The sequence below is a fragment of the Acinonyx jubatus genome, chromosome X (genome assembly GCF_027475565.1).
Source record: "Acinonyx jubatus isolate Ajub_Pintada_27869175 chromosome X, VMU_Ajub_asm_v1.0, whole genome shotgun sequence".
Lineage (NCBI taxonomy): Eukaryota > Metazoa > Chordata > Mammalia > Carnivora > Felidae > Acinonyx > Acinonyx jubatus.
This window is the reverse complement of record NC_069389.1, coordinates 44,694,045-44,713,765: the sequence shown is the minus strand read 5'-3', so window position 1 is coordinate 44,713,765 and position 19,721 is coordinate 44,694,045. Positions and strand designations below refer to the sequence as shown.

The 19,721-nt window shown below is 43.5% G+C and overlaps 1 protein-coding gene across 23 annotated transcripts in view; it reads left to right on the top strand.

The window, feature by feature from the left end:
- The first annotated feature begins 746 nt into the window (after positions 1-746).
- FAM156A (family with sequence similarity 156 member A) overlaps positions 747-19,721 on the top strand; it is a 46,839-nt gene continuing 27,864 nt past the window's right edge. For 5 of the 23 annotated variants that reach the window (XM_015087593.3, XM_015087586.3, XM_015087587.3 and 2 more), the window contains exons 1-2: positions 840-1,066; positions 9,578-9,731. The gene's annotated coding sequence lies outside the window, so the exon portion shown is untranslated. Of the gene's footprint in view, positions 1,067-8,078; positions 8,632-8,659; positions 8,857-9,577; positions 9,732-19,721 lie in introns of those variants that run through there. The other 18 variants (XR_008290116.1, XR_008290112.1, XR_008290113.1 and 15 more) reach the window with 15 other exon arrangements.

Genomic DNA, 19,721 nt, shown 5'->3' with positions numbered 1-19,721 from the left:
CTCTACCCCTCCTGCCCCTGTTCCCCCACTAGACCTAGTTTGCATTGCCCACGGAGGCATAAGCCAGCACAACGCCTACCACATTAAAAAAAAAAAAAATCACTTTTAACGCTCCCTATTACACTGGCGGCCACCGGAGAGAGGTAAATTTCAGCTCAGGAAGACTTTCTCCCGAGTCCACCACTGCAGCAAGCTGGGGTTTACACCCTGGCTTTGCCCTCCCTCCCTTTGGGACCAGCCTGGAATGGTCCGTGGGCATCTGCATCGACCAGCCATTCCAGGTACGCGCCACTAAGGGGCGCGCGAGCTGGAACGGTAAGCGTCACGGGACACACCTCTCAGGGCCACAGAGGCAGGACCGTCCACTCCGGGAGGTACCACTAGAGAGGGGACTCCGATTTTGGAATAATCCATTGTGTATGTGACAGTACTAAGGGTCTGCTTATACAGCGTGTGGCATCAGCCACAGGTCGCAGCGGAGGCGCTAATGGCGCCGCCAGGTCCTTCCCCACTCGCTCCACTCCATTCTTCCGGCCCATGTGAGCCTATGTGAACACCGGGTCTCAGGCCGCTTTATTCAGTTGCACTTCGCCGACTCCACCCCTCCGTTTCTACATGGTTACGTCCAGCTGGGCAGCAACGAGGTGAGAGATTGGCTCTCCGATATATAGGGGGCGAGGTCAGAGGCTTTCTGGGTGATGATTGGTCCGGGAGAGAGTGTGACAGAGTAAGCCCTTCCCGGGGCGCAAAATGGCTCCGGAAAAACTCCCTACTCCCCGCCCCTGTCTTCGTCTACCGCGTTCCCATTGGCTATCTAGCGGGGTCAGGCACAACGAGGGCAGGAGCTCTGGGCAAGGGGTGTGTGTGGGTGTGGGTGTGGGTGTGTTTGTTTGTGTGTGTGGCTTTTCAGAGGCCACAGTTTTTCTCCGAGTTGAACTACTCACCGACTGACTGCCCCGAGGGGCTGAAGATGCTGCCCCAGTCGGTGGCGAGGTTCGGCGCAACAGCTCGCTTGTAGCCAGAGTCTGGCACTGGACGCGCGCCGTGACTGTGCAACTGTCTTCACGTGAGCTCTTTCAGTCTTGTTCAGCCCTAACTCGGTCACAAGCCTAGTCGGGCGCATTTGGCACGGCGCCATCAATTAAGTCCAGGGCGAGGTCTGTGCGCTTGTTTGGCGTCCCTGCCTGGGAAGTAGAGTGTGTCAAGCAGTTTGGGGATGTGTGTGGCTAGAGAGGACATCACAGGCACAGTTTGAGTATATTTGATCTTTCTGAGCCTTTTAGGAGATTGTGAGTGAATGGGATATTTTATCTGAGTGGATTTTGTACGGCACGGGATAAGGACTTTAGGCCGTGCGTGTCTGTATATCTGGGGGTGCATTTTCTGAGCTTTTTGCGCATTTATGTCCGTGGGGTTGAGATCTGTGTGGGCGTCTGCACCCCAGGTGTGAGGTCTCTGAGCTGTTTGTGATTCTGTTTCAAGTTGTGATATCTCTGAGCTGCGTGGGGTGGGGGGTATTATCTTAAGGGGTAAAGGATCTGTGCTGTTTGGGAGTCCAAGGTGTGGGTTCTCTGAAATGTCTGGGGACTTTAAAGATAAAGGTTATGTGATGTTTCTGAGTTATTTGAGCTTCTGTCTTTCCCTTTTTATTTTGAGGTCTTTGTAATAGCTTGGGAGGTGTCTGCAGGGTTTGGGAGTCTTCTCTAGGATGTGAGGTCTCTGAGCAGATTTAATTTGTTTCCTGGAGTGAACACGTTGATCTGTTGCGGGGGGGGGGGGAGCAGGAGTTGTTTCAGTGTGTATGGTCTCTGTTGTTTTTTTTGTATTCTGTGACTCAAGTTGCAAGCTCTTTGTGCAGAGATTTTTGGAATCTTTTTTAGGGTGTGTTCAGGGATCTGTTTTTGGTGTCCCTGGGTATCTGAGCTGTTTGGGGTCTGTGTCTGAGAAGTAAAATCTTTTATCTTTGTGGTTGTGAGGTCTCTTTCCAGGAACTGAGGGGTTTGGAAGCTGGCAGATATGATTCCAAAGCCCGGACCCCCAAATCCTGGTTGTGTGTCATCGGGAAAGTCATTTGTTTCCTGAGGATTAAATATGTGTCAGCATCAATAAAATGGGGCCAGTGCGTGTCTTGGAGGGTACCTGTGCAACTTAGAAGTGTGTGTAAAGGTCCTGACTCCCAGCCATCCTTCCACAAGAATTTTCTGATCACCGGCTGTGTGCCTGAGTACTTTCCTTGGAAGTTGGAAGTACAACACAGGATAAAACTGACAAAGTGTCTTATTCCCTAGAGTTAGCCAGTAAATGTATTGACTGTCAGAGGATGTCAAGTGCTACATAGAAAGAGAAGGCGGGTTGGAGGAAGGAGTATGTGGGGATCATGTTGGTATTTATGCAGGGTGATGAGGGAATGACTCCCTCAGAAGGTAATGACTGAGCAGATTCCTGAGGAAGTGAAGGAGCAGGCCGTGGAACTACCTGCAATTGTTAGAACATTACAGGCAGAAGGTACAGCAGGTGCAACAGTACTGAGGGGAGATCCACTGAGTGTGTTCCTGGATATCAAGGAGTCCTGTAATGCTGGCAAAAGCCCTCAAAACTGGTTTGACACATAGAGCGCAGTGAAAGGTGTCTGGTGTTGCTGTCTCTATTTTTCCCACAACCTGTGAGGGAGGTGGTCTTCATCCCCATTTTATAGAGGACCCGAGGCTCCAAGAAGTGCCCAGAATCTTCTCTCCTGTTTACACCTGAAATTGCTAAGAGGAGTGAAACCTTGTGCTCCATCATGAAAGACTTGAGACATGAGAGGCTTGAGTGTCAGAGCTGCAGGGCCCACACCATCCAGTTTGGATGTCAGCCAGCCAGCAGATATAAGCGATAATATGGGAATCATGCCCCTCATTACATTTCTACACTTGATGGAGGTCCGGACTGAGAAAGAAATGGGGCAGAGAAGAGAGGCAGGAAGGGGAAGCTGGAGAGCAATGAGAAAAAAAAAAAAAAAAAAAAAAAACCAACACACTGGCTTCATGATGTTGCCTGGATTTGCCCCAATTCCCTTTAATTAATTGATTGTATTGAGATATATTCACCTCTCCCCCTCCCTTTTCTTTCCCTTCCCTTCCCTCCTGTTGTGCCTGAGCAGTTCAGCCCTAAAGCCATTAGGTGCTACAGAGCAAGGCAAGTGTGTGCATGTAGGGGCATCCCACACTTGGAGTCAGAGCCCAGGCACAGTGAGAAGGGCATCCATACATAGGGGCAGGCTGCATTGGGGACAGAGCCCAAGGTAGTAAGGAGGATGTCCCTGGGGGTTGGATGGGGAGAAGACTAACTGGCTCAAGGGTTCAAACTTCAGTGGAGTGTGGAGGTCAAGGTCAGGGATTGGTTCAGCAGAGCATGTGAGGGTGGGCCTCTGTGTGCAACTGGGATGCCTTATATACTTTAGGATTCGTCAACTCACTAAATGTGGAAGACCCGACTCTCACTTTTGGAAGAGGAAATTTCAAATACAGAAAGGAAGAAAACAAATTCTGAGGTGTTCTATTGGGATTGGAGGTCTCCATGTGAACTCATGCTTTATGATATGTATGTGTGCGTATGTGCATATGTTGATAGATACAGATGTACATATGTATGCGTGTGTGTTTGAATGTGTACATACATGTATTCCAAACTTTCTGGAAACAGCAACATCCCAATAGTAATAAGTACACCTAGCCCCGACGTCCTGGCTTCTAAATATTATTCTGCATTCAGTGATGGGTTCCCAGGCTGGGAGAGCGAAAGGACAAATGAGCCTGGCTCAACTTGTGGTACCAATCATAAGGGACAGTTCAAGGAAACTTGTGGTACCAACAATAAGGGACAGTTCAAAGACTGATTTGGTGATGTCAGAAGGACACAGAAAATAGCCTGAAGGGGCTCCCACTGGACATTCTGGGGATGATTTTATTTTTTCAGCTTTAATGAGATACTATTGATATATAACATAAGTAAGCTTAAGGTATACATGGTGATGATATAAATTGTGTGTGTGTGTGTGTGTGTGTGTGTGTGTGTGTGTGTGTGTGTGAGATCCCCATAACTTACTCTTCTTATGGCTGGAAATTTGTACCCAAGACCACCGTTTTCCCCAACCCCTGGCAAACACCATTCTAATCTCTATTTCTATGAGTTTGGCTTTTTAAATTTCCACATATGTGAGAACATACAGTATTTGTCTTTCTCTGTCTTCTTTCAGTGTAAAGCATTCAGGGTCCATCCATTTAGTTGCAAAAGTCAGGATTTTCTTTTTATGGCCAATTAATATTCCATTGTGTATTTATAGCACATTTTCTTGATCCATTCATCCCTCCATGGACACTTACATTGTTTCCATATCTTGGCTGTTGCTGCACAGTAAATCATAAAATCGGTGTTACTCCTCCAATTTTGTTTTTCATTTTCAAAATTATTTGACTATTCTAGTTCCTTTACCTTTCCACATAAACTTCATAATCAGTCTATATGTCCAAAAAGTCCTACTGGGATTTTTTATTGGAATTGTATTAAAATGTTGCATTCCTTTGAGGCCTATTGACGCCTACATTATTTTGATTTGATCAACCCAAGAACACAGTATGTGTCTCCATTCATTTAGGTCTTATATTTCTTTCCTCAGCTTTTTGTGGTTTTGAGCATATACATCCTGTGTATGTTTCGATAGACTGGAACGGGGGAAGCGATTGTAAATGGTACCTGCGGGTGGTTTCTGTATTTTGTCTTGTTATGTAATTGTTCATTGCTAGCATGCAGAAAGTTGCTTGATTTTTTTGTGTTCAGCTTCTATGCTGTGACAACATTGAATTCACGTATTGGTTCTAGGAGGTTTTTTTCTGTAATTTCATGGGATTTTCTACATACATAATCATGTCATTGTGAATTGGAAGTTTTATTTCCTCCTTCCTGACCTTTCTTTTTTCTTTCCTTACTGGAGTGACTAGGACTTCTAGCAAGATACTGACTAACAGAGGGGAGAGTGGATATCGTAGCCTCATTCCTGGTCTTAGGGAGAAAGCATGTAGTCTTTCCTCATTAAGCAGGATGGAGGGTGTAGGTATTTTTGTAAGATGCTCTGTATTGTGGAGTTGTTTCTAGAGAAAGTATTGTAAGTCCTGGAGGGTGAACAGAGCAATAGCTGAAACGTCAGCAATGTTCTGGTCTCAAGGCTGTCGAACGTGGTAGCATTATGAGCTACAGAGCCCCATGATCTCCCAGAGGACAGTTAAGATACAAAACCTGCTGTAATTCCCTGACACTCCTTAAAACTTCACGTACTCCTGCATGCCTTCACGTAGCCACCAAATGTATGTCTGGTTAATGTCTAAAGGTCCATTGTGCTCTCTATCCGTGCTTTGATATTCTTTGATCCTCTATCTAATGAAATATGAAATAAGGGCTATATGCAGTCTGCTGCTCTCTCACAGAGGCAGCCCTGCACACCCGCTCGGTCTGGTGTCTGAGAACTTCTTCAGTGCGTGGCCACACTATATCCAGGTTAGGAAAGTTCCCTTCTGGTTATAGTTTGCTGAATGTTTTTTTTATCATGAATGGCTGTTGAATTTGGTCAGATGCTTTCTCTGCATCAATTGATATGATCATGTGGGTCTTTTTTTTTTTTTTGATACACTAATATGATTTCTTAACTGATTTTTGAATTCTGCACCAGCTTTGTATTTCCAGGGTAAATCCAACTTGCTCATGTTGTATTATTCTTTTTATATATTATTGAATGATTTGCTAGTAGTGTCTTTGTCTGATTTTGATATCAGGGTAATGCCAGTCTGATGAAATGATTCAAGAAGTGGTCCCTCTCTTCTATTTCTTTGAAGAGGTTGTAGAATTGCTGTTATTTCTTATTATATTTCTACTACTTTTGTAGAATTTTTTAAAATTTAAATTCAAGTTAGTGTATAGTGTAGTAATGGTTTCAGGAGTAGAATTTAGTGATTCATCACTTACATATAACACCCAGTGCTCATCCCAGCAAGTGTCCTCCTTAATGCCCATGATGCATTTAAGCTCACTCCCCCCCCCACACACACACACAAAACACCTCTCCAGCAACCTTCTGTTTGTTCTCTGTATTTAAGAATCTCTTATGGTTTGCCTCCCTCTCTGTTTTTATCTTATTTTTGCTTCCCTTCCTCTGTGTTCATCTGTTATGTTTTTTAAATTTGACATAGGGGTGAAATCGTATGGTATTTGTCTTTCTCTGACTGACTTATTTTGCTTAGCATAATACGATCTACTTCCATCCACATTGTGGCAAATGGCAAGATTTCATTCTTTTTAATCCCCGAGTAGTATTCCATTGTATATATATGTACCACTTCTTCTTTATCCATTCATCAGTCAATGGACATATGGGCTTTTCCCATAATTTGGCTGTTGTTGATAGCACACTGTTACTTGTTCTTAAGTGTGTGGTACAGTTTTCCAGAGAAACCGTCTGGGCCTGGAGATTTCTTTCCTGAAAGTTTTTAACAATGATATTTTAGAAATATATGTATGTTTTTCAGATTACCTGGGTGGTGGTTTTTTGTTTTTTTGGTTTTGTTTGGTTTTGTTTTGTTTGGGTTGAGCTTTAATAGTTTGTGTCTTTCAAGCAATTGTTCTGTTCCATCTCAATTACCAAATGTAAGTGCATAGATTATCTGTTAGAATCCATTCAAATTCTCTGGATTCTGTAACCTATTTCATTCTGGATATTGGTAAGGTGTGTCTTTATTTTACTTATCTTTCTTTTTGTGTCAGTCTGGATAGAAATTTATGAATTTTATTGACCTTTTCGAAGAACCAGCTTTTGGTTTCATTGACTGTCTCTATTCTTTTCCTGATATTTGCTCTAAATCCTGTTTTTCTTATTTGCTTGCTTTATTTTTATGTCCTGTTTCTAGTTTCTTAAGGTGGAAGCTTTCATTATTAACGTGGGTCCTTTCTTCTTTCTAATACAAACATTTGATGCGGTACATTTAACACTAAGTACTGCTGTAGCTGCATCCTGCAAATTTGGATATGTTGTATTTTCATTTGCATTCAGTTCATCTGATAAAGGGTTAGTATCCAAAATATTTTCTAATTTCCCTTGAGCCTTGCCATTTGCACCATGGGATTATTTAGACATGTATCGTGTAATTTCCTTGTGTTTGGAGATTTTCCTCTTCACATTTTCTTACATATTGGGTTTTTTTTTTCTTTTGCTCAGGCAACATTCTCTGTATGATTTCAACTATTTTATAACTTCTAATATGTGTTTCGTGACCCAGGATGCAGTCCACCTTGGTGAAACTTCCATATGTGAAGGGTTCTATACTTGTCAGTTACATCCAGGTAGTTCACAGTGTTCAGTTCATCCGCATATTGCTAATTTTCCTTCTATTCCTTCTGCATATGACTGAGAGAGTGTTGACTTCTATAACTGTTACTTGTAGATTTGTTCATTTATCCTTCAGTTCTGTCTGACTCGGTTATATATTTCGAAGCTTTGTTATTGGGTGTTGTGCAGAGAAGAGTTAACATAGTAGGCCTGAAACTACTGTGCTTACAAACATCAGCATGTTGGCCCTTATCTTGCATCCGGGAACTTGAATTTCAGAAGGTTTCCCACCATTCCCTACCTGAGCAGGGTGCTTTATTCTTCCTAAACTGTCCAAACAATATGTTTCATGTTAAACATCTATGAAACATCTCAACACATAGACATCTATGAAAATACCTTTCCTTCTGGGAATCTGAAATCTTGGTCTGTGCTGGGCAGACAGTGCCTACGTGACCAGCCTCCATCCCAAACCTCTGACGCTGTGTTACTCACGAGGTACCCTTGGTAGACAGCATTTCACATGAGTTATCATGATTTGTTGCTGAAGGCACAAATTGTGTGACTCTCCTGGGAAAGGACTCTTGGAAGCTTGCACTGGTTTCCTCCAGATGTTACCCAGGGCACCATTTCCCCTGGGCAATTTTGCTTTCTATCCTTTTGCTGTAATAAATCTTAGCCCTGAGGATGACCTTCACGTCCTCCTGGGGATGCAGCAGAAGCAAGGGTGGCAGCCATGGGACTCACTAGCAGGAAAACCCTGACTCACTAAAATATGGTGGAAGACTTTGCGTAAAGAAAGGATGGCACGGTAGAGATGATAAGCTGCTTGTGCCTCAGTGACTATGGATGTGCCCACGATATGAAAGAGCAGCTGAGCTGTTCTGAAAGGTAAATGTTACACACGGAATGCAAAAATAAAAGGTCCAAGTCCAAGAGCGTTGGCTCACTGCATGCCGTGGCTGCTTTAGCCATGCTGGATGATATGAGGTGAACAAGTGTAGCCAACTTATGACTTGGGTCTTTATTCTCTGGAGGCCAGGGAAAAGGATCCAGACCTTCCCAAAGGTGAACAAAAATGTTGAAAGTTTAACTTGCTGTCTCCTGCACGTGGGAGAAGGCAAATTTAATTGGTTGCCTGGGCTAGAAAAAGCTTTACATAAACTAGAGGCAAAGACGGAGGGGAAGGCATTCCAGCCTTTTCTTCAGCTGGCTTACTGCTGCTGTGGCTGTGCCTCCCAGCATTCCAACCAGGATGTCCCCTGTATGGTCACCCGGTAAGTGTCCACTTACTGCTAGGAGTTTCAGTAAACTTGCAGTGAGAGCGAAAAGGGAGGATTTAAAAGTGGCTTTGTACGTTGTGGCTGTTGGTGCCTGGATGTCTGAGAAAGCTGATGTAAGATGTTAGGCAGGGCCACTGTTCAAAGCAGCTGCCCCCAGCAAGGGTATGACCTGTTCTAGCCTGGCTGCTGGATAAAGGAGAGAGACAAAAGGGACAGGAGGTGATGTAAACCCGTTTTGAAAATTTTGAAAATTCAGAATTTCATCCTGAACAATTCCTAATGATCATGAGTCTTTCTCATTATGTAATAGAGTTTTCTATGAAAATATTTTGGTCCCTTTTGCTAACAGGCCCTCCTTACAAAAGGTTTGGAGGAGAGCAGGGGATAAATAAAGACACGGAAAGGTTCAGTTTCAGAATTGTACACACTGATTTTGTAACAGTGGAGAAAACAAACCTGGCACCTGGGGAGAAGCAGAGGGAAGAGGCGAGGACATTAATGGCCTGTGTCTGTCCAGACTATTCTTGGAAATTTTCTATTTTTTGTTAAGGAAACACTCTCAGTGCAGCCTTTGCAAGCCTTTGTGAGCACTGCGAATGCAAATTGACTCCTGAGCCTCGAGCCATACCTGCCAGAGCTCTGACTGTGGGACAGCAGGGGTGGCCCCAGCTCCTGGGCGTTGCACGCATGGCACCTCCACGTGACCTCCACCCTCAGAGAGAGGATGAACTGGTGTCATGGATAGACACAACTTTGGGAAATAACTGCCTCCATGCATCCCTCTAAAACCAAGGGCTCAAATGAATATTCCAAGTGGACAGGGAGTCCTAGAGGGGAAGGCCTGTGGCGGGAGGCCACGTTGAGGCCCCGGTGAGCCGTGTTGCCGGATTCGGTGTATGTCCAGCTCTGGGCTCCCTAACGATTGTAAACTCTGTTTCAGGAGAATCACGTGTGCCCGCTAGGATTACCCTTCCTGTGTGTGTGCCCTGACCAGCCCGACACTGCCTCAGCCCGGAAGACTTTCAGGTCAGGCTCTGCTTCTCGACCGGTGTGTGCTGTGCCTGAATTTGTGCGTCAGGCCGGCTAAAAAGAAGGTTCGTACAAAAAACTAAGCAGTAAGTTACCTGTTTTTCTACATTAGACCTTTGTGGTTAGTGCAAATTGTTTTAACTGGTTAAATCTAGGACCCCTGAGGGATGTGATGGAGATCAGTCCTGCAGGCTGGTCTTACCCTACCGCGTTGGTCCTAAGACTGAGACCTGTGGCACGTCCCTCCTGCCCTCTGCAGACCGGCATCTGTGTGGTTCATCATCATGACACTAGGTCCATTCATTCCCATTTGACTTCAATTCCACAAGTGTGGACTGGCCTTCTGCCGAGTGTCGGGTCCTCTGGCCTGAAGACACCAAGAGGTGTGTTTCCAACCTTCCACGAGGCAGACACGAGGGAGACAGATATGGAAACAAAGTGGCAATGTTCAGTGACCGCTGGCAGATCACATTGTGAACATCTCCCACTTAATTCCTCTGGTCCTTTCACAGCATAACCTGGAGAAGACCCATCCGGTCAGTACACTTGGGTTCCCCTCATTCTATTTCCTGCACGCACAGCCACAGATATCAAGTGATACTGGCATGTTGTATGAGACGCAAAGCCATGAACAGAATTGCTTTCATTGATGTATTTTCCAAAACAGTCAAGGATTATTGGTACCTTCCCAGGTAAAACAACATGCAAGTATCCCTCAATTTACAGGGAAGTTAACGTTTATGGAAAATCCACCTTATGTAAGTCTCTGTCAGAAAGATTTGCCTCCCTGAAACTTTCCCTTTTTAAATACTGATACTTCCCTTTAATCATTTCAACAATCACAGTCTCCCTCTGAAATTTTCAAAATGTGCCATTGTGGTTATAACCCACATAATATGCTGGTCCTTGCCTGGATTTGGTGAGAGGAAATACCATGGCAGCATGGTACTCCCAGGAAGTACTCCCTGGGAAGGATTCCGGGCACCCTCATCCTCTGCCTGCTTTCTGTGATAAGAACGTGTTTCAGGGACAGCTGAGATGTGAGGTAAAGCTTCATTTCAGAGGTCACCACTGCCGTGGAATGTCCACGCCCGGATGGTTTTGTGCTCGTCTTGGCTCTTAGCTCCAGGGACTGGGGTTCTCCTCCTCATTGACAACAAGCCTTTCTAGGTATGGACACCAGAGTAAGGGGCTGGGCAAGGGCTTTAAGCTTCTGTCCTGTTCGGGACAGCAGATGATGTCACAGGACAGCTGAAAGGACAAGAGGGAGATGATCTCCTAAGATCAAAGGCAGGTTTTTGATAGGTGAAGGGAAGACATGCGCCCAAGTTCTGGTTGCGCCAGGCTGACGTGGAGTGGAGTGTGGGGTGTAAGAATGAACCAAAGGCTGCGAGGACATGGGGAGAATAGATTGCATAACCTCACATCATATGGTTTACGTGGTCCTCAAAAAAATCCCGTGCCATCATGAGAACTTAATGTCATCTTCTGTCACCAACCCTACCCACTGGCCACGAAGAGAATGGATTTGAGATAGACCGAAGCTTTCATGGAGAACGTCCAGTGGGGTCGTGATGTCCTCTCAGAAAATCTGCCCTGCCCTTGGTTTGAGTCTCAGGCTGTGCTCATTATGTTCTGCTTTCTGTGTGCTTTCAGATTGGTCTCTCATGTGTGTGTTTGTCTGGAAAGAGTCAGTACATTGAAGTCAGGCTTGCTACCACAGGGATTTAATAAAGTTCTTGAGAGTTTCCTAGGCAGAGTTAAAAATCACAGATTCTAGGGTGCGTGGGTGGCTCAGTTGGTTAAGTATCCAGACTCTTGATTTCGGCTCAGGACATGATCTCACAGTTCATGAGAATGAGCTCCGCATTGGGCTCCATGCTAACAGTGCAGAGCCTACTTGGGATTCTCTCTCTTCCTCTGTCTCTGCTGCTACCCGATTCACGTGCATGTTCACTCTCGCGCGCGCGCTCTCTCTCTCGATAAATAAACATTTTTTTAAAAATCACAGATTCTTAACATTGTGACCACGCTAAATGAGATTCACTGGGTATGGATCATAGCATGTGCATTTTTAAAAACTTCTTGGGTTCTGACTTAGGAGGACTCCTTGTCTGGGAACTACTGGAGCAGGGCAGTCAGTGGTCCCGTTTTTCTGCTGCCTGGCTTCTCTCTCCATTGTTGTGAGGGTGCAGAAGTGACAACAGTTTGGTGCCTTCTCTGATGCACATACCCAAGAACTTCAGCTAGGAGACTGATGTGCTGTCTGCTGTACTAACAAGGCTCGGAGAGTATTGTTTCCACAGAGTATCCTGAATCCAGTCCCTGTCAAGCTTCCATCTAAGTGATTGCTGTTGAAATCATATTTCTGTATACCATGCAGTTCCGTGCTATAAAATCAGTTTGTGTTATATGTTAGGTGTAACTCTAAATATTTTGCAGTGGCCCTTGGATCCTAATATTGACTGAACAAGTACACAGTACAGTGAATTTTCTGCAACGTGGGCCTGCACCACTTACGGCCCGATGCCACTGAGCAAGTTACTTAACATCTGTGTGCCTCGTTTCCATTAGCAACGTGGAAACACTAGTTAGTAGTAAGTGTAGCTACTTCTTGGGGGCAGTTTAGAGTACTGACTGTGTTAAGACAAAAAAAGTCATCAGGACAGTGCCCGGCATGTGGCAAATTGCCGATCGATTCTAGCCGTTGTTGTTACTGTTGTTGTTCCCACATTTCCGGGAAGCATGTTCTGGACAGATGGTGTCAAGACTACCTTTGACTCACTGGAAGGGCTTAGCACTATCACTTCGGCTCCTTGGGGACTCAGGAATTGAGTCTGTGGGGCACGGTGGAGGGCGTGTTTTTATTAGCATAACGAGTATTCAGCTCTCCTTATGGGCCATTGGGAAGCCTAAATGCAATGCTTGGTTCCATCATCGTGGGCTCCTATGGAAAACTTGAATGGAAACTTCTCTAGGAAATTAGAACGAATGACCTGTTTGCACATTTTGTACAGTGTTTGGAAAATGAAGTGGTCACTGGATGATGATAGAACACGAGTGTATAAATTTGCGTAAACATTTCAAAGAGTGAAATGTAAAGGCCAAGGACCTCATCATGTGGTGGCTTCTACAGCCATTAGTTGTATTGAACTCCTATTGGGAGTTCAGTCTGTTGGGAAGATGTGAGTCTGGTAAAGATACGAAGCTGTTAACAGTCTAGTTTTCATCAGTAACATTTGTTTTTCTTCCACTCATATTCATTATTCATTTAACAAAAGGCTGGTGTATTAGTATTTTCTGAACTGAGTCATGAGGAGGTGGTAAACAGTGTGTTTGGAGAGTCTTAGGAAAGGTGCAGTGAGGAGAGAATGGGAGTGGAGGATGAGGTGAAAGTGTGCAGGGGGCAGGCAGAGAGAAGGAGTAGCAAACAGGAGGGAAGGATAATGGATACAAGCAGAAGGAAAGAGACAGGAATACAAGCTCACACTTCAGGAGGCTTACTACAGGCCTGGATTTGTTTTTAGCTCTTTCCCTACAGCAATGATTTTAAAATTCATGGAGTATCCACTGCAGCACTGTGAGGTAAGTGTTTTTAAGGGTATCGTCCCTTGTTCCATCCAGGTGAGGAAACTGAGACCCGTAGAGGTTAAGGGGTGAAGTAACTTACCCAGAGCCACCTACTCAGCAAGGGCAAGGTCAGGGTTAAATCCAGGTCAGAGAAAAACATACGGAGACATGGGATTTGGCCATAAACTGCAGTGCACCTCAGTGTCCAGTGTCCTTTGGTTCAAAAGACAGGTGAACGTGTAAGACAGCTTATCCTGATTACACTGGATCAGTGCTTGGATAGAACATGATGTCTCAGGTGCACGAGAGACTGTGAGGTGACGAGTCAATACAGGCACATCACTAAGTCGGGATCTGGTTCATATCAAGGTCTGTACACGCGTTTGCTGCGGCAGATTTCAGCGTTGGTATCCTCATCATGATCATTATGGACAGTAGTTTATGGTATATATAATGTTTGGAAACAAAACAACAGATAAAATCCTATAGATTTTAAAGTCGTTTTTCTAAAGACTCGATCTCTTTGGTATCTTGACATTTCAAGATAATGAATTGCTTTGATATCCTTGCCAGCTGAAAACCCAATCAGTGCATTTAAAGTGGAGGAGAGCTATGTGGGACAGTAGAGCAGAGCAGTGAGGGAAGCAGAGAGGTTTGGATGGAAGGTTAGCTAAGTCTGCAAGGGCTATGAAAATGCCACAGACGATGCAGGCCAAAACCAAACCAAATCAGACAGCAACTCGCTTGTCCCTAAGAAGAGACAGTTGTGCTATTGAGATAAGTATCTCTATTAAAATTTCTTAGACTTTTGCTCTCTTTTGGCCCCCAGGGTGCAGTGTGTGGTTCTTACAAGGTAGCACTGCTTTGGTCACGCTGTGGGTGAGAGTGGCAGCCTCACCTGAAGCATTCTCCGTTTGTGGGGCACCTGGAGCACGTTACTTGAAGTCTGGAGGCCTACGGATTCATAAGAGAAAACAGAAAGCAAATGCATAGTACAATAGTTAGATCCAGCCACCTCCAGTAGAGCCCTACATAGCAAGTGAGATGCAGGCACAGGTGTTGTAGTCATTCGTTGGGAAGTAGCAGGGTTGGGTTGGGTGACTCAAAGAAGAAGCATGGAAGTGAGTACAAGGTGAGAAAACACATTAAGAGGGGACAAACAGCGAAAATCCCGTTTTCTGGCCTTGCTTTTCTGCTATGAAAATAGAGTGCTCTAGTATTGTGGGGAGAGGTTACCCTGGTCCGAGGTCCGGGAGGGAATCGCTGCACTTAGTGATGAGCGTTCTGATGACCCACCGTGAACAGTAACGAGGGGACACTGAGTGTGTGAAGGCACAAAGGTCTCAGCCTTTACCATAGACAGACTCATAAAGTTTCTTAGCCTTGCTGAGAGTAACGCTGCCTCACCTTACAGAAGCTCGAAGCCGCCATCTGGCAACACCACTGGTGCTCCTCCATCTCCTGATCCAGCTGGGGGGTGGCTGCCCAGGCACTGTTCCCTGAGCTGCATAAGTATGATGGTAACCGTGTGTGTGTGTGTGTGTGTGTGTGTGTGTGTGTGTGTGTGTGTGTGGCAAATATAGGGTGAGAGACTCTATTCATTTAACTATGATTCACTAAATAAGCTTCAGCTCTTACCTAGACACTGTAGACACTGTGTTGGGTGCCTGGGCGATACAGTAAACAAAGACACATCACTGCCTTCATGGAGTGAGTTTAAGCCAAATCATTCGAGAATAGTTAATCTAACAATCATATAAGTCAATGTAAAAATTACTACCGTGACTAGTGGTACCAAAGAGGTGTGTTTTATTGAGGTCTGATTGATAGGTAAAGCTATAGGTAAAGGTATTCACATGTACAACCCTTTCTTCTTGTTGGTGTGGTTGTTATTATATGATTATCATTAGCGGTAAGAACACTTTTAACATAAGATAATCTCTTAGCAATTTTAAGTATATAACACAGTATTGTTAGGTAAAGGCACTACGCTCTGTAGGTCTCCAGAACATACTTCTCTTTCATAGTTGTAACTTTGTACCTTTGACCATCACCTCACCATTTACCCCTCCCCTTATCCCTGGCAGCCATTGTTCTACCCTCAGCTTCTAGGAGTCTGACTATTTTAGATTGCACGTAGAAGGGAGATGGCCCAGTATTTGTCTTTCTGTGTCTGGTTTATTTTAGTAGCCATCAAGTCCTCCACGTCCAGATGACATGCTCTTATCTGTGTAAAACCCTGAAGATTCTGACAAAAAGAAATTGTTATACCTAAGGAACCAATTCAGTAACATTACTTTCATTTTTAAAAATAGCTTACTGGATATGAGATTCTTGGTTGTTGAGCATTTTTTAATTTTTTAATTACCCAGTTAGTTCCTTCTGGCCTCCATATTTTCTGCTGAGTAAACTGCTATTAATTGTATTTCCCTCATAAGTGACTGGTCATTTTCTCTTGTTGTTTTCACAATTTTCTCCTTGCCTTTGGCTTTCGGCATGTTTACTGTGATGTGTCTATGAATCTCTCATTTATCCTACTTGGAGTTCATTGAGTTGCTTTCAGGCACTGTTTCTTTGAATATTTTTTTCTGCTCCTTTCTGTCTCTGTTCTGGTACTCTCCTGCATCTGTGTTGGTGTTAAGAGTGTTCCATATGTTTGTGCAGCTCAGTTTATTGCCTTCATTTGTTTCCCTCACTTTCTTCAGACTGTATAATCGCTGTCCATCTGTCTTCAAGATTGCTAAATCTTTCTCTGGTAGTTCAACTAGTGTCGATCTCCTCGAGTGAATTTTTCACTTTAGTTACCGCACTTTTCAACTGCAGAACTTGTATTTGGTTCTTCTTTAAATAATTTTTCTCACTTTATTGTTATTCTGTCTTTGATGTGACATTTTCATCATACCTTCCTTTACTTTTTTGATTGTGGTTTTCTTTGTTCTTTGGACCTGATTATAACAGCTACTTTGAATTCTTTATCAAATCTGACATCTGGTTGCAAGCACCGGCAGTTTCTGTTGCTTATTCATGCTTTCCTGTTTTTTGAATTATCATAATTTTTTTCTTGTCTGACTATCTAAAATATTGGAGCAGTCCTGGGTACTGATCCATCCCACCCCTTCCTGGGTTTGTTACCTCTGTTTCCTTGTCTAGTTGTTTAGTGTCTAGCTGGTTTATTTTAGTGGAGTCTGTTTTCTCTCCTTACTCTCGCCCACCCCCACCCTTGTGTTAGGCTTCAGATTTTAGTCCTCAGGGAGAGACGACTTGGGGATGCCTACTGTCCCCTTGGGATGACTGGTTGCGGCAGGCTTCTCTCTGATTGTCTCTTTGCCTGACCACACCCAGCTGTTCCGGTTCACTGACTGTGGGCTACTTGTTCAACTGTTTTCAGCGATACCCTGGATATATTGCTTCATAATCTAAACCAGTGAAATCCATGCTCCTTTGAAGGGCTAGCTGCTGAAGTTACTGTTTCAGAGTTTTTCTGACCCTAGGCAGGCTCCTTGCAGCTGTCTCTTCTCCCTGATTGTCTCAGGTAATCCGGCCAGCCTACAGTTGGTCCTCTATGTCCAAGACTTCTACCAGTCTCCTACCGTTTGCCTTGTACCACAACCTCCACTGTTTTGCAAGTGCCCTTAGGCTTGCTTGACCTTCTCCTCAACACCCCTTTGCAAATGAACTTTGTTCCTCTGAGAGGAGCTATCTGCTTCAAAACCTCTGAGCCACAACTCTGTAGTTGGGGAGTGGGGACAATGGCAGCACATTCTTTCTCCTGTTTTTCAGCATTACACTATGTAGCGTTGCTTTTGAAAATTTCCATTTTTAATTGTTTATGGCTGGTATATGGAAGCAGAATTTACTTTTACATACTGACTATGTGTCTCTTCACGTTGCTAAACTCGCTTCTTAATTCAAGTAATGTTTTATGGGTTTTTCTTACAGATTCAGGTGTTGCCAGTGAATAATGACTGTTTTACTTCTTTATTTCTTTACTTCTTTATTTCTGCTTGACTTTTTTATTGGCTAGAACAGCCAGGAAAATATTGACTAGAAGTGGTGAAAGTATGCATACTTACCTTGTTCCCTGTCTCAGGAGGGAAACATTCAGACCTTCAGGATTAACGATTACAGTAGCTTTAGATATTTTTGTAGATGCCAGTTATCGGTTTAAGGATGTTGCCAATAAACTGAATGAATCTTGCCATCTCCCCAACATTCATGTTGAAACCTTTCTCCAGTATGATGGTGATTGGAGGTAGGGCCTTTGGGAGGTGATCAGGTCATTCAGGTGAAGCCCACATGAATGGCATTAGTGCCCTTATAAAAGAGACCCACCCCTGAGAGCTCCCTCGGCCCTCCTGCCATGTGAGGACAAGAAGTCAGCAGTCCGTGAAGCAGGAAGCAGGGCCTCACATCCCAAATCTGCTGGCACCTCGATCTTGGGCTTCCTGGCATCTGGAAATATGAGAAATAGATTTCTCTTGTTTTTAGAAGTCATCCAGTCTGTGGTAGTTTTGTTGCAGCAGCCCTAGGAGACTAAGCTAGAAATCCTTCTTTATTCCTAGTTTGCTAGGAGTTTTTATCAAGTAAATTTATCAAATAAATACTCTTTATGCATCTATTGAGATGCTTATATATTTTTAGTCTGTTATTATGGTCAGTTAGCGTGAGTGATTCTGAAACATTGAACCACTCTCAAAGCTGTGGAACCATTTCACTATGGTATTTTGTCTTTTTTCTATATTGCTGGTTTCAAACAGCCGATATTTTATTTTGGATTATTGCATCTGTGTTCATGAGTGCTATTGCTCTTGTTAGCCTCAAAAGTAGAACAGCCAGTTATTTTACCAGCAAAAATGAGTTTATTCAGGAATAGCAGAGAATTACAGTTTGGAACAAGCAACCTAAGGCAAAATCCTAGGCAAGTCCAATAAGCAAAGTAGAGGAACGTTATTTTATGGAGAAGAAGGAGGAAGTTGGAAGGGTTGTTTTGAATGAAAGTCCATCGAAGAAAAGCAAGAGTTCAGGGTAATGACAGTTTCTCATTGGCTGAGTTGGAGGCGTAGTCAGTATCTTACAGGACATGCAATGTACATCTTTTCCTGTTGGGGCCTACATGATTCTTTCATGTTGATTATTCTTCTGTTGGGTCTATAACTGACAGTTCTTCCTGTAATTGACGTTGAAGTGGTATGGTTCTCCCTTCTAGGCTCTGGACTCTAGTGAGGTTTCTCTTTTTTTTTTTTTTTTTTTTTTCCAGAGTCTGTTATTTATTTTCTTAATTTTTTGTCTTGCTTTCATATCAGGATATTGCTGGCTCTATAACATGTGTTAGGAAGTGTGACCTCATCTTCAGTTGCCTGGAAGACTTTGTTCAAACCTGCATTATTTCTTTCATATGTGTTTGATAGAATTTAAACAGTGAAACCATTCAAGCCTTGAGTTTTATGTGAGGGAAGGGTTTTTGTTTTCTGTTTGATTTAGTGAATTCAATCTCTGACAGATATAAGGCTAGTGGTGTTATTTTCTTGACTGGGGCCTGCGAGCCAGGGCCTTTCAAGGGGTTTTCCCATTTCATCTTTTTTTTGGATAATATTTTCAATAATATTTTCTCATCCACTTCATGTATGAAAGATCTGTATTGATGTCTCCTCTGGCAGTAGTGATATTAGTAATCCATGTCACTCTGCCCTCATTCCTTATTATCAGTCTGGCTAAACCTATTAGATTTACTGGTCCTGTCACAGAACCAGCTCTTAGTTTCACTGATTCCTTTGTATCAATTTTATGATTTCTAGTAGGTCAATTTCTGTTCAAACCTTCATTATACTTTTTCTGCTTCCCTTAGGTTTAAATTGATTTTGCTTTTCTAATTTCTTAAGGTGACAGTTTAGACAGTTGATTTCAGACAGTTCGTCTTTTCTAATGTAAATATTTAATGATAAAAATTCCCCTCAATGCATTGTTGTAGATTCACCTTACAGATTTTGATATACTGTGTTTTGGTTTTCTACTTCTTGCAGGTTCTTCTTTGATCCCTGCATTATTGAGAAATGCCATTTAATTTCAAAATATTCTGTGGTTTTCCAGACACCTTGCTGCAATTAATTTCTGTTTAATTCTTTGCGGTCAGAGAACCCAGTTTGTATGATTTCAGCCCTTTAGAAGTTGTTGAGATTTACTTTATGGCACAGAATATGGCCTGTCTTGTGAACCTTGTGTGTGCACTTCAGAAGATGGTGTCTTGTGCTGTCCTTCTGTAAGCATCCGTTAGGTCATGGCTGTTGATAGTGTTGCTCCACTGCTCCATATGGTTTCTGATTGTGTTGTCCACTTGTACTGTCAGTTGTGGATGGGGGAATGTTGAAGGCTTCAGCTAACTGATTTCTCTGTTTTTCCTTTTAGTTTTATCGGTTTTTAGCTCTTGTATCAGTTTTTTACTAATGCATGCACATTCATGATTTTTGGATCTTCTCGATGACTGGACC